This window comes from Tursiops truncatus, chromosome 10 (assembly GCF_011762595.2).
Source record: "Tursiops truncatus isolate mTurTru1 chromosome 10, mTurTru1.mat.Y, whole genome shotgun sequence".
Classification (NCBI taxonomy): Eukaryota; Metazoa; Chordata; class Mammalia; order Artiodactyla; family Delphinidae; genus Tursiops; species Tursiops truncatus.
The window spans coordinates 54659314-54672683 of NC_047043.1; positions in this window are offsets into that span (position 1 = coordinate 54659314).

Genomic DNA, 13370 nt, shown 5'->3' on the forward strand with positions numbered 1-13370 from the left:
CCACCTTTCAGAGTCTTCTTAGGTTTGTTTTATATACAGTGTCCAGGGTTTTCAGTTGTACTTGGGAGGACTAAGGAGAAGTATGTCTACCCCAGCCTCCCAGAAGCAGGTCTCCTATGCAATGTGATTATATTTAGTATATATTTATTGCATATTGTTCCAGATACACACTTTTTTAATTAATTAATTTAGTTATTTATTTTTGGCTGATTTAGATCTTTGTTGCTGGGCGTGGGCTTTCTCTAGTTGAGGCGAGCGGGGGCTACTCTTGGTTGTGGTGCGCGGGCTTCTCATTGCGGTGGCTTCTCGTTGCGGAGCACGCACTTTAGGCATGTGGACTTCAGTAGTCGTGGCTCGCGGGCTCTAGAGTGCAGGCTCAGTAGTTGTGGCACGTGGGCTCAGGTGGTGTGGCTCGCAGGCTCCAGAGCCCAGGCTCAGCAGCCATGGCGCTCGGGCTTAGTTGCTCCATGGTATGTGGGATCTTCCTGGACCAGGGCTCAAACCCATGTCCCCTGCATTGGCAGGCGGATCCACTGTACCACCAGGGAAGCCCAGATACACATATTTTTAATAAATATAAACTAGAAGCATATACAGTTAATTCACAATAGTGGTCATAATGGTCTTCCCTGGTCACCTCCGCCCAATCTCTTCCACATCCTCCTTTAGTTTTTTTTATGGCATCAAGTATTGCCTACCCTCAGTAAAAATTGTTGTTTTCTTTGTACTAGAATGAAAGCTCCAAGAGGCCAGGCAAATTATGTCTTGTCCATGGTTGTGTCCTTACGACCTAGCATATGTAGTAAGCACACAATAAGCATGTATCGAATATAAATGAATGAATGGATGGACAAGTGAATTAAGAAAGAAGAGAAAATGTACCAGTACCTTCTTTGTAATTAAAAACAAAAAAATTTTTTAAGAGTGGGAAAATTTTTAAAGACTTCTTTCTCTCTTGAGGAGGCATGTGGGAACACAAGGGAACAAGAGGAACCGAATTATGGGCAGAACCTGGACTTTGTTTAATTTGCTTTATAAGTCAGTTAGTTACAAATATTAATATTTTAAGGAACCAGTTACTTGTAACACATCACAACTGATCAGGATACACCAGCAGAAATGAGTACAACTGGAAGGAATCGCTTCCCTGTTTTCTTTTTCTTTCTTTTTTTTGAGGGGCGGGGGCCGTACTGTGCAGCATGCAGGATCTAGTTCCCTGACCAGGGATCAAACCCACGTCCCCTGCATTGGAAGCAGGGAGTGTTAACCACTGGACCACCAGGGAAGTCCCCGACCTTCCCTGTTTTCACTCCTACTGTGTTTTCTTTTGGGATTGAGCCATGTTGGATTTGAAGATTAGTTTAGGCCCAGAGAAAGAATCTGTCCAAAGAGCTTAATTTCCCCTAATCTCTTGGGGAGGTGACATTGCATGCTGGCTGTGAGTGCAGGCTCTGGGACCAGCCTGCCAGGCTTCGAGTCCTGGCTTGGCCATTTACTCACCATGCCAGGGATCTGAGATGGGCTGGGACCTGGGACCCTGTGCTGCAGTGCTTGTACCTGGACAAACACTCCTGGAGCAACAGAATACAAGAAACTATAAGGGACTAAAAAAACCTGTGTGCATGAGCAGCTGGGGCAAACTATGAACAATGTGATACAGAAAGACCAAAACCCAACTGCCCCCTCTGAAGTGCCGGGAGCAAAAGCAGGGTACTTGCACCTGCCCCCTGCGCACAGTGCCACCGAGAGGATGAGCAGATCACCTAAGCCACCCCTCCGGCCCAGCCCACCAGTCTGCCCCTACCCTCACCCTATTTAAGGGGCCAGCCCCCCTTGTGAGCAAGGGCAACTTATTACTTGCTTTCGCTCCCTTATGCTGCAACACGAGTCCCAATAGAGCCTTGCCTGAAATTCTCATCTGGCCTCATCAATTTCTACTGATTAAATGAGTCCAAGGACCCTGGTTGGTAACAAAGGTACAGATGCAAGAGCAGAAATGGCAACCTGCAAGCCCTTTTGGAAGCTTCTGCTTATAGCACAACCTAAGCCAAACTCAGAATTAAGGGGTGGGGAAAATCACACCATCTCTTGAAAGGAGGATTCACAAAGTCACTTTATAAGGGTGTGACTGCAGTGAGGGTGTGAAGATTTGGGGCCCTTAATGCGAACAATTTATCAAAATACTTATCAACTCAGTACGGCCACTACCAATCAGTTGAGTTCATACAGTGTATCAGACCTGTTTGCCATCACAACTGTAAGTTTCCCTGACGGGGGTGCTTCAGGGAACCCGGTAGGGGCAGGGGCGGGACAAAAACGCAGGGTTTTGGGCCTCCTTTCCACTTAGAGCTGCTTGACTTTTATTTGTTTTATATATTGAGGTTTTACATTAGGTTTTGTTTGAAAAAGATTCTGCCGTCAAAAGGCTTTTAAAAAGTTTCTTTGGATGTATTCAGACCAACAGGAAGAGCATGCTTAGCCCATGTTTCCTTGGTCCCTGCAGAACTGCTTTTGCTCATCTGTGTTTCAGACTGTGCCTTAGGCTTTACTCAAAGGCCACCATAAGAAAGAACTTCAGGGAGTCAATGATTATATGTTCTTTACACCTATTTTACGAGTCACCAATATGTAAGAAATCTATTTTACAGACAAGTGCCGGGGAAAGTTTCAGTATATTTTCTCTTTTGGGCAACAAGAACAATTTTATGTGTCATGTAACATTTCCCTTTTTGCTTTGGCCACATGGAAGCTTGGTGCCAAATTTAGGTCCCACGTTTCATAACTCTTAAAACTAGAATGGCCCAAGGAGCTTTTAAAATACAGATTCCAAGGCTTCAACTGCAGAGAATCTGAGCAGCTGGGCTGCCCCTGGTGGCTTGATTATTTCTGTTCTCTTTCTTTGCCCTGGACTTGTCTTCTGATTCTAATATATGTTTCCTCTGGCCCCAATTGTTCTTTCATACAGTAAGTCAGTCACTCCTAGGTCCAAACTGGCAGTGTGTGGGAGGCTGCTCCCAGGACCAGTGAAGGCACTGAGAGGCCTCTGGCCAGTCTAGGGGCCCAGCCTGGATAGGGGGCAGATCCTCAGCAGAGAAGGGGTAGAGGCACCAGGACCCTCCATGTCTTCAGGTTTGAGAAGTCAGGTGTCTTTCCCAGCGAGCAGCCCTGGGGGAGGTCTATTCTGGAGCTGGGGGCTGGGCCTGAGGGTCAGATGCCAAAACACCCTGGGCTCTCAGGGAAGCAGGACTCCAGCCGAGAAAGAGCCACAGCCCTCCAAGTCCCCTGCAGCATCTGAACACCTGCTCGCACAATCTCTACGCTGAGATTTTCACCCTATCGGACACCGACAAATTTAGGAGAAACCAAATCTCCCACAGGTTAATTCAACACTCAGACTTGGCCAAAAATTGTTTAGAAGGACATGATCATTCTCTAGGATGATTCTGAATTTAGAATTGAATATAAATGTTGAAGTGAAGCAAGTTGATGGTCCTAATATTTTGGGGTTATTTGTATATTTTTTTAAATAAGTAAATAGATTTATTTATTTTTGGCTGCATTGGGTCTTCATTGCCGCACGGGGGCTTTCTCTAGTTGCAGTGAGCAGGAGCTACTCTTCGTTGTGGTGCACGGGCTTTCCATTGTGGTGGCTTCACTTGCTGCAGAACATGGGCTCTAGGTGCGCAGGCTTCAGTAGTTGTGGCTCGTGGGCTCTAAAGCACAGGCTCAGTAGTTGTGGCACACGGGCTTAGCTGCTCCAGGGCATGTGGGATCTTCCCAGACCAGGGATCGAACCTGTGTCCCTTGCATTGACAGGCGGATTCTTAACCACTGTGCCACCAGGGAAGTCCTGGGTTATTTGAATTTTTAAGATAACTTGGCATATTAAATTAGCTAATAAATTAGCCTTGGATTCATTTTAAAAATTATAATTGAAGAATTGATTTAGATTTGTGATTTTAAGCTGAAACCTTATTAAGTTTATAAACCACATTAGAATATTTAACATAGAAGATACATATTATTTTAAGTTTTATCAGTTAGATTTATCAACCTTGGTTAAATAAGGAAATACTTAAGTACTTGGAAGATTTTTGGAGTCAGGTGAATACATGAAATGCTTATAAATAAGATAAAGTATGATAAATTTATTAATGTAGCAATTTCAAATATAAAGAGAATTTAATGAAGTTATAAAAACGTTCTGAAAATAATTGCTTGAAATTTGGTAGATTTATAATTACAATAATGAGATTAATAAGCTGAACTTAAATAAGGTTCTACATTTGTGATGTTAATAAATTCAGTATTAATTTTTTTAACTGAAGTAGTTTTCTAATGAAACTTACTCTTAAATCTCTCTGAAAATACTAATTAGAATTTAAAAAAATTTTTTTTTCCTTCTTTATCCTACAGCTCTATTTTCTTTGGGTCTAGTTGTCCTGTTTGTGAATGTTTTTCTTTCTGTTGGTGGGGTTCCTGGTGGCTGGCAGTCCTTGGTTGACCATCAAAGGACAAGGTAGGTTGCCCTCGTGGCTGGAATGAGTTTCCCTTTGCATTTGTCTAGATCTGTTTGCCTGACAGGTGTGTCCCTGAATGAAAGGGCCACCTCTGCATCCCGTGGAAGTGGACAGGGCTGATGTCTTTCCCTTTGATTGCCTCTCTGTTTCGTTCTCCCTCCTTCTCTCCCTCCTTCTGCTCTTACAAGACTGTTTGCCTTCTCTTTTACACACGCTAATAGCTAATGTTAGATTCACTTCAGGGCACCCACAGAGCTCACTACTCCCCTTTAAAGAGGGAGGACGGAGAAAGAGGAAGTGAGCATTTATGGAACATCTTCTTCTCACAGCATGAGGGACTCAGGACCCACTGACTCGTTCAAGCCCTCCCAGGGGTGTAGGTGTTGCTGTCCCATTTGACTCATTAGGGTTTTACCTTTAGTTGTTTTAAAAGGTGAAACTGGGCTTTATGGAGCCGTGACAAGGATAGAAGTTTGAGCAAGAAAATGTGCAAGGATCAGAAAATGTCAGGAGCCTCATGGTCTTGTGGTAGATGATATACAATTGGGTTCTTTCCTTGGGAGTAATGGAATCTGCTAGCACTGCATAACCTGAGATGGGTGGGGAGGGAGAGGAGAGAGAGTGCACTCAGGAGACAGAAAGAGCAGATAAGATGGTCATTGAAACTTTTTTTTTTTTTTTTTTTTGCGGTACGCGGGCCTCTCACTGTTGTGGCCTCTCCCGTTGCGGAGCACAGGCTCCAGACACGCAGGCTCAGCGGCCATGGCTCACGGGCCCAGCCGCTACGCGGCACGTGGGATCTTCCCGGACCGGGGCACAAACCCGTGTCCTCTGCATAATCAGGCGGACTCTCAACCACTGCGCTACCAGGGAAGCCCTGAAACATTTTTGATCATCAGAAGCGGTGGTTGAAACTTCAGGTGTCAGAACAGTAGGATGGAAACAAATTGGCCCTGGCTGACTCACTTTACACTCTGCACTGTGCATGCCTTATTTTCTTCAACTTTCGTGAACAGGCAGAGGTGAGGAAACTGGGTCACCATGGACGTCAAGAAGCTGTAGGCCAGTAATCCAGGAGGCAGGATTTGAACCCTGAACTTAATGATTCCAGACCTTCCACTGGGCCCTCTCAAATTCACGCTAAATCGTTAGCAAAGTCACCGATATCCTCCATCTCTGCTCTGAAGTCTTCTTTTGCTTTCTTGATTTAAGTGAAACCCTTACTCTTGTCTTGTGACTCTGATTCCCCTGCAGCTTTCTCCAGCTTGTGTCGGCAGTGGGAGGTGGGGGAGGGGGTGTTTTTCCCCACGCCCCTTGGATGACTGGCCTGAAGGTCCACCTTGTTCCTCATCGTAGCTTCCAGACTGCAGGACCATGGCGTCCAGACTCTGGTGAACAGGGGGCCTGTGACCTCTTGAGAAGGGGTCATCTGGGGTTGCACTGGTGATGTGAGCTCCAGGGAGCAACTGCCTGTGTGTGTCGGGCTGGTAGGCAGAGGCGTGGGGTCGCAGGCCTGATACAGGGTGTGGTTCGGAGGGCTGCCCAGGCGTGCCGTCCTGCACGTGCACCTCTGGGCCCACCCCACCCTTGCTGGTCCTTCCCTCGGGGCTTTGCCTTCCATTCCCACGCTTGGCCTCAGCCCACACTCTCTTGTGCCAAGAATTGAGGTTTAAAGTCTTATTGAATAATCCTTCACCAAAGATGTGTTGTCAACCAGTGGTGACTGAATTCTTCCTGGTCACCTGTGGACATCGGTTGGATGTATCAGTTAATGTTTGCTGCTTAAAGCAGCCCCACTTATCAAGCTCATAACTCTGCAGGGTGGCCCTTTGGGCTGGATCCGCTGGGCATTCTTCCCATCTCAGCTGGGCTCACTCATGCACCCAGAGTCAACTCTGTGTCCGCTGAGACTGGCTGGTCCAGGGGCCAGGGCGCCTGGTCTCTGCTGCGTCATCAGCCCGAGTCTAGCAGGGAGCGCGTGCTTGTTCACGGGCAGCATAGCAGGGGGCTGGGAGCAGGTAAGAGCCCGCAGACCTTGAGGCCCAGGCTCCCACCCTGCACGCCATCGCTTCCGCTACATTCTGTTGGTCAAAGCAAGTCACCGGGCCAGCCTGATTGAAGGGCTGGGGACACAGGCTCCACTTTAATGAGAAGTGTTGCAAAGTCATATTGCAAGGGGGTATGGGTAACTGTGCCCCCCCCCTTTTTTTTTCTAGTGCAGTATCACCATAGGCCAGCATGCAGATCCTGCAGCTGTAAGGAGAGAGGGAGAACTTTTATCCCTGGGCCATCCCATCTTTGAGTTTTGTATAGGTCCTGGCTGTGATGCTCTGCCTGCCAGTTGTGGTGGGTTCCGTGGGGTCCCCTGTCCTCTGACCTTGGACGGCTGTGTGTGAGCAACGTGGCTGCTCTCACAGAGGCTTGGTGGAAGCTCTCAGAGGCGTGCTGGGGCGTAAGAGCCTCCCGATCTTCCCAGGCAGCTGTCAGACCTGGAGCTGGTTGGCAAGGCCTCAGCCGTTCATATCTAATCTGGGTGCTGATTGTTGGAGGTGGTTTTGCTTTGATTGTCCCTGGGAGGCAAGAGCTGCTCCAGGTCTGTGGCCATTTATGGGCAGAGCAGAGGCTGGTCCTCACTGCGTAACACGACGGAGTTCGTGGTGGGGGTCACGTTCTGCCCAGCGACCTTGGCAAGTCACCATCCCAGCCCTTGCTGAGTGCCTCCCGAAGCGTCATTTCCCTCCTCGTAGAGGTTATATAATTACACCTTCTCTCTGGCAATCTTGTTTTCCCCTCACTGCTGGACCATCACCATCTGGGTGCTGATACTGCTCCTGCGTCAAAACATAAAGCTCTCGGATTCCGCATCTTCCCCCACCTATCGCCCCGTTTCTCTATTCCTCTTTAGAGAACACTTTAAAAAAGAGATAACTTTAAAAAAGAGATAACTGGGACTTCCCTGGTGGCACAGCGGTTAAGAATCCGCCTGCCAATGCAGGGGACACGGGTTTGATCCCTGGTCCGGGAAGATCCCACATGCCGCAGAGCAGCTAAGCCTGTGCGCCACAACTGCTGAAGCCCACACGCCTAGAGCCCGTGCTCTGCAACAAGAGAAGCCACCGCAATGAGAAGCACGCACACTGCAATGAAGAGTAGCCCTCGCTTGCCACAACTAGAGAAAGTCCTTGGGCAGCAACGAAGACCCAATGCAGCCAAAAAAAAAAAAAAAAGATAACTATACTCACTGTCCCTGACATGTTTGCTTCCATTCCCCTTAAACCCCTCCTTGGAAACTGCTCTTGGCCAGGTCCATTGCTAAGGCAGGTGGTCTCGCTGGGTCTCACCTGATTCGCACATGTGGCCCCTTTGTCTTTCAGGAACCCCCTCCCCTCACTTGGAATCCACTTCTGCCTCGCTGGCTGGGGCATCCTCGCTTCCCTGACTGCTGACAACCTAGGGCCCTGGGATTCAGGCTCCAGGCCTTTCCTCTCTCTTACCTGCATCCCCTCGGCGATCTCATACTGTCTCATGGCTTTAAACGCCCACTACGTGCCAACGATGCTCATTTTATATCTCCTTTCTGGTCCCCAGACTCACCGAACTGCCCATTCAACATTTCCATTTAGATGTCTAATTGCACCTCGACTTTAGCGTGTCCCAGACTGAATCTTGATCCCCCTAGATCTGCTCCTGCCACGTCACCCCCTATCAGTTGAAGGCTTTCCTTTTTCCCTTGCTCACCAACTCCTAATGATCACTGAATCCTCAGAGCTCTGCCTTCAGTTTGAGGGTTTGCATTTTTTCCTTTCTGATGTAACTATTTTTGAATATGTTAAACATTTGTGCAGTTCCAAGTCAAAACAGTATTAAAAGGTATCCTTAGAGAAATCTCATTTCCCTCCCGACAGTCTTTACCCCATTTTTCAGTGTTCCTTCTGGCAAAAATAGGCACATGTATTTATTTTCCCCTTTTTCTTACACCAAAATTGGCATACTATATGCATTGTTCCACCTCTTGCTTTTTTCACTTAACAATATATTGTAGAGATCACTCCATTGCACAGAGAACTTCCTCATTCTTTTTACAGCTGCATCAGAATTTCATTGCATGGATGTAATTTATTCAACCAGACCCCTACTGACAAACATTTGAGTTGTTTCCAGTTGAGTTGCTATTACAAATAGGGCTGCAATGAATGGCCTTGTGTATATGTTGTTTTGTGCTTTGGAAGGATGTTTTCAGGGTGGATTCCTGGAACCATGGGGGAAGGACACCATCAAGAGAATCTGGGAGGTGGCACAGGGTTTGTGTCCTAGTGCAGCCCCAGGGAAGGCAGAGCCAGCAATGGCCAACCTAGATATGGCCAAGGAGGACAACGGGGAAGGAAGCATCCCCCAGAGCATGGGGCCAAGATCCCAAAAAACAATGTTTGGGGAGCCCCTTTCAGGGGGCAGACCTGGGGCCCACTCATGGAACATTCTGCCTGCTATTGTCTGTGTCTCCTATTGTTAGCTTTTGGAAATGGCTTCTTGGTGCTGTGGAGTTCAGCTACATCCTGCTGGATGTAGCCTGCTGGACCCGTCCATTTCTAATGTAGGAGTGGTGAAGTCTCCAACTCTGATAGTGGATTCATCTACTTCTTTATCTTTGATTTTCTGCAGTTTGAATACAATATGCCTAGATGTATGGTTTCTTTTATCTTTTTTTCTTTTCCTTAAGGTGTACACTTTATTGAACTGATCAAGTCAGTGTACAGGTAAGCCCTGGATGTCTCCACACCTTAGCCTGCTCCCGGGGGACTCATTCTCTCTTTCACTTCTTTCCTTCCTCCCTGCCTCCCTCCCTCCCTCCCTCCCTTGCTTCCTTCCTCTCTTTCTTTCTTTTGGCATTTTTCCTTCTTGGTGTTCTCTGAGCTTCCTGGATCTGTGGTTGAGTGTCTGACATTAACTTGGGGCAATTTCTCAGTCATTATTGCTTTAAATTTTTCTTCTGTTCCTTTCTCTCCGTCTTTCCTTCTTTTGGTGCTTCCATTATATGTATACTGCACATTTTGTAGTTGTCCCACAGTTCTGGTTATTCTGTTCCTTTTTTTTCCCTGGTCTTTTTTCTCTCTAATTTTCAGTTTTAGAAGTTTCTGTTGACATATCCTCCAGCTCAAAGAGTCTTTCCTCAGTCATGTCCAGTCTACTAAATGATCCCATCAGAGGGATTCTTCATTTCTGTTACTGTATTTTTGATCTCTCATTTTGCCATCATGGGAAATCCTGGAACTTCTAGGTTGACTGCATGAATCCCAAAGAGAAAGCCAATAAAAAAGCAGGGAGGAGAAGGAGAAAATCTGAGTCATTGGGGATATCTTTTACAGTTGCTGGATCAAGTCTCACATGAAGCCAGAACTAAATCTGGATTTTTAATGGACATACCCAGTAAAAAATTCTTTTATATTATGAGTCAGCTTGAAGTGAATTTTCTGTCACTTGGTGCCTCAGAGAGTCCTCACTGACTCTATACCTCATAGGCTTATTGTGAGGTTTAAATAAAATTGCACTTAGCAAACGAAGCATGGCACACAAGTAATACTCAGTGAATGGTTACCAATATTGTTATTATGATATATTTATTTTTACAGTTATGTGTGCTTTTTATTCCATATCCTAACATTGGCATGTTTCTGTTTCTCTTTTTGGTATTATTTAGTTTCTACCCCCAAAGGAGAGAGGCTGAGGGAGGGGACTGATCAGCCCTGGGCTTCTGACCACCAGCTTCAGCCTCGGGTCCTCCTTGCAAAACCACAGCTGGGGAACAACACAGAGACCACGTGGTGTGGTTCTAATTCCTCTGACATCTCATTTTCATTCTTCAATGATATTTATCTGCATCCAGCTTACACATAAATGTTTCCAGTAAAATGTTCCAAGTGCCTTTTTTCAGAAATCTGAATCCACATGAAAACAATGGCAACAAGAAAAAGGTGTAAACTTTCCAGAACAGGCCCAGATTTTGAAAATGTGATAAAGAGGTTATTGTGCGTCCGAACTTTTCACACAAGAATTGGAGGAGATTTAACACCAGGAATAATAAACCGAGGAAAACCAGCTAATGCAGAGCAGATGGGCCTGCAGGGCAGTGCTAAGCATTTCAATGTCTTTCCTCTTGGACCTTTGGACTCCAGATGACTGAGTGCTGGTTTCTCTAGCTCCAAATAAAGTTAATGCAATTGGGGAAACCATCAGTATGGCTGGTTTGATTTCTGGAGTGATTAGTGGATTAAAGTTTTTCAAGACTGTACTATGTGGTGGGCATTTGACATTCACTACTTGAATCCTGACCACAGCTCCATTTTACTGATGAGAAAACTGAGGTTTTAAAAGCACAAATCACTTGCTGAAGGGCCCATAGCCAGTATGAGAGCCAGGATCAGTCCTAGGTCTGTCTCATTGCATACGCTGTGGTTCTGCAAACTGGGTAACAAGAGAGCAGGGAAAAGGGGTCGTGGTCACACAAATTTGAGAAACTCTGTGTGTGTATGTGTGTGGGTGTATATCTACATAGTAAAAGCCTTATTAAGGTATAATTGATCTGCAATAAGCTATACGTGTTTAAATCATACAACTCAATAAGTTTTGACCCGTGTCTATCTGCATGAAACCCTCACCACAATCAAGATAGTGATTACTTCCAGTAGTTTCTTCCATTACTTCCAGTAGTTTCCTCGTGCCCCTTTGTAATTCCTCCCTCTTCTCCCTCCCACCGTTGATCCCAGACAATCGCTGATCTCCTTTCTGTCACTGTGGATTAGTTGTACTTTCTAGAGTTTTATATAAATTGAATCATACCAGATGTAGTCTTTGCCTGTCTTCTGTCACTTGGCATAATTTTTTGAGATTCACTCATGTTATTACATGTTTGTTCCTTTATAGGACTAAGTGGTGTTCCATTTATGAATCTGCCACAATTTATCTACTCATCTATAGATGGACATGGAGGTTGTTTCCAGTTTTGAGCTATTACAAATAAAGTTGCTGTGAACATTCGTGTTCAAATCTTTATATGACATAAGCTTTCTTGGATAAATACCTAAGAGTGGAAGGGCTAGATCATATGGTAGGTATATGTTTAACTTTTAAAGAAACTGTTAAACTGTGTTTCAAAGTGGTTGCACCATTTTACCAGCAGTGTATGGTAGTTCTCGTTCCTCCTCATCAGCACTTGGTGTGGTCAGTCTTTTAAATGTTTACCATCCTAATAGGTACGTAGTGATATCAGATTTTCTTATGGTTTTAATTTGCATTTCCCTAATGACTAATAATATCGAGTATGTTTTTCTGTGCTTGTTTACATCTATATATCTTCTTTAGTTAAGTGTTTGTTCAAATGATTTGCATATTTTAATAGAGTTGTTTCTTACTGAGATTTGAGAGTTCTTTATACTCATTGGATGCAAGTCTTTTAATAGATATATGTTTTACAAAGATTTTTCTTCAGGTCTGGGGTTGTATTTTCATTCTCTTGCCAATGTCTTTTGAAGAACAGAAGTGTTTTGTTTTTTTTTTTTTAAAACTCTGGTGAAGTCCAATTTATTTATTTTAAAATTTATTGAAGTATAGTTGATTTACAATGTTGTGTTAATTTCTGCTGTACAGCAAGGTGATTCAGTTATACATATGTATATACATCCTTTTTCATATTCTTTTCCTTTATGGATTATCACAGGATATTGAATATAGTGCCCTGTGCTATACAGTAGGACCTTATTGTTTATATCTGTTGAAGTCCACTTTATAGTCCACATTTCTTCTACTTCGTATTTTTAAAACCTTAGGTACCTTCTGGAAGAATTCTTGGCTTGATATTACAACTCACAAATTTGCTCTTTGGCAACCTATTCAGCCTATATGTTGAATTTTTTTCAATGATCAGATACTTAAAATCATTCATCATGGTTGCAACATGGTAATCTTACATCTCCCTGAGAATAGCAGTTATTCAGTTCAGTTCAGTCTATGAGCTTTGTTTTCTCGGTGTAATTGTAACACTTGGTAAGAGGGTGACATCTTTCTTGCACAGCTGCTTGGTGATGCTTAGCTGAGGAGTCATGTATTTGAGGACCCCTGTTGGCTGGTCTTTGCCTGTTGTGCCCACTTCGAGGATGAGGAATGAGAGGCAACACAGCACCACCGGAGGGCGCTTTCTTGGGGGCAGGAACTCCTCACTCCTCCCTGGTGCAGTCAGCCCCCTGGGACACTGTCTAAAGACTCATATACTCCATGGTCCTGCATGGAAGCGGGCACCTCTACTGCTGCTGCCTAGTCCCAGGGGCAATGAGGACAAGGCATGGACCTGACAGCTCCTACTCAGGTGCCCCAGCTCGTGCCCCGTCAGGGGCTCCAAGCTGCTCTTTTCCTTCTCTCCCATACGTACCTTCAGGCTTTGAGCATCGTTGGAATCACCGCCCAACTTCTATCTACTTCTATGCAAGAGTCCTCTCCCATGTGTACCTAAGTATAGAATTCCTTTCAAAATCTGATTAGACTGCCTTCTGTATTTCAGGGATTTTAAACATTTCTTACCTAAAAGGAAACCCCTTCCAATTTTCCAACATTATTATGGATCAAAAACACATTTGTCTCATTTCTAGGGCTTCCCTGGTGGCGCAGTGGTTGAGAGTCCGCCTGCTGATGCAGGGGACGCGGGTTCATGCCCCGGTCCGGGAAGATCCTACATGCCGTGAAGCAGCTGGGCCCATGAGCCATGGCTGCTGAGCCTGCGCGTCCGGAGCCTGTGCTCCACAACGGGAGAGGCCACAACAGCGAGAGGCCCGCGTACCGAAAAAAAAAAAAAAACAAAAAACA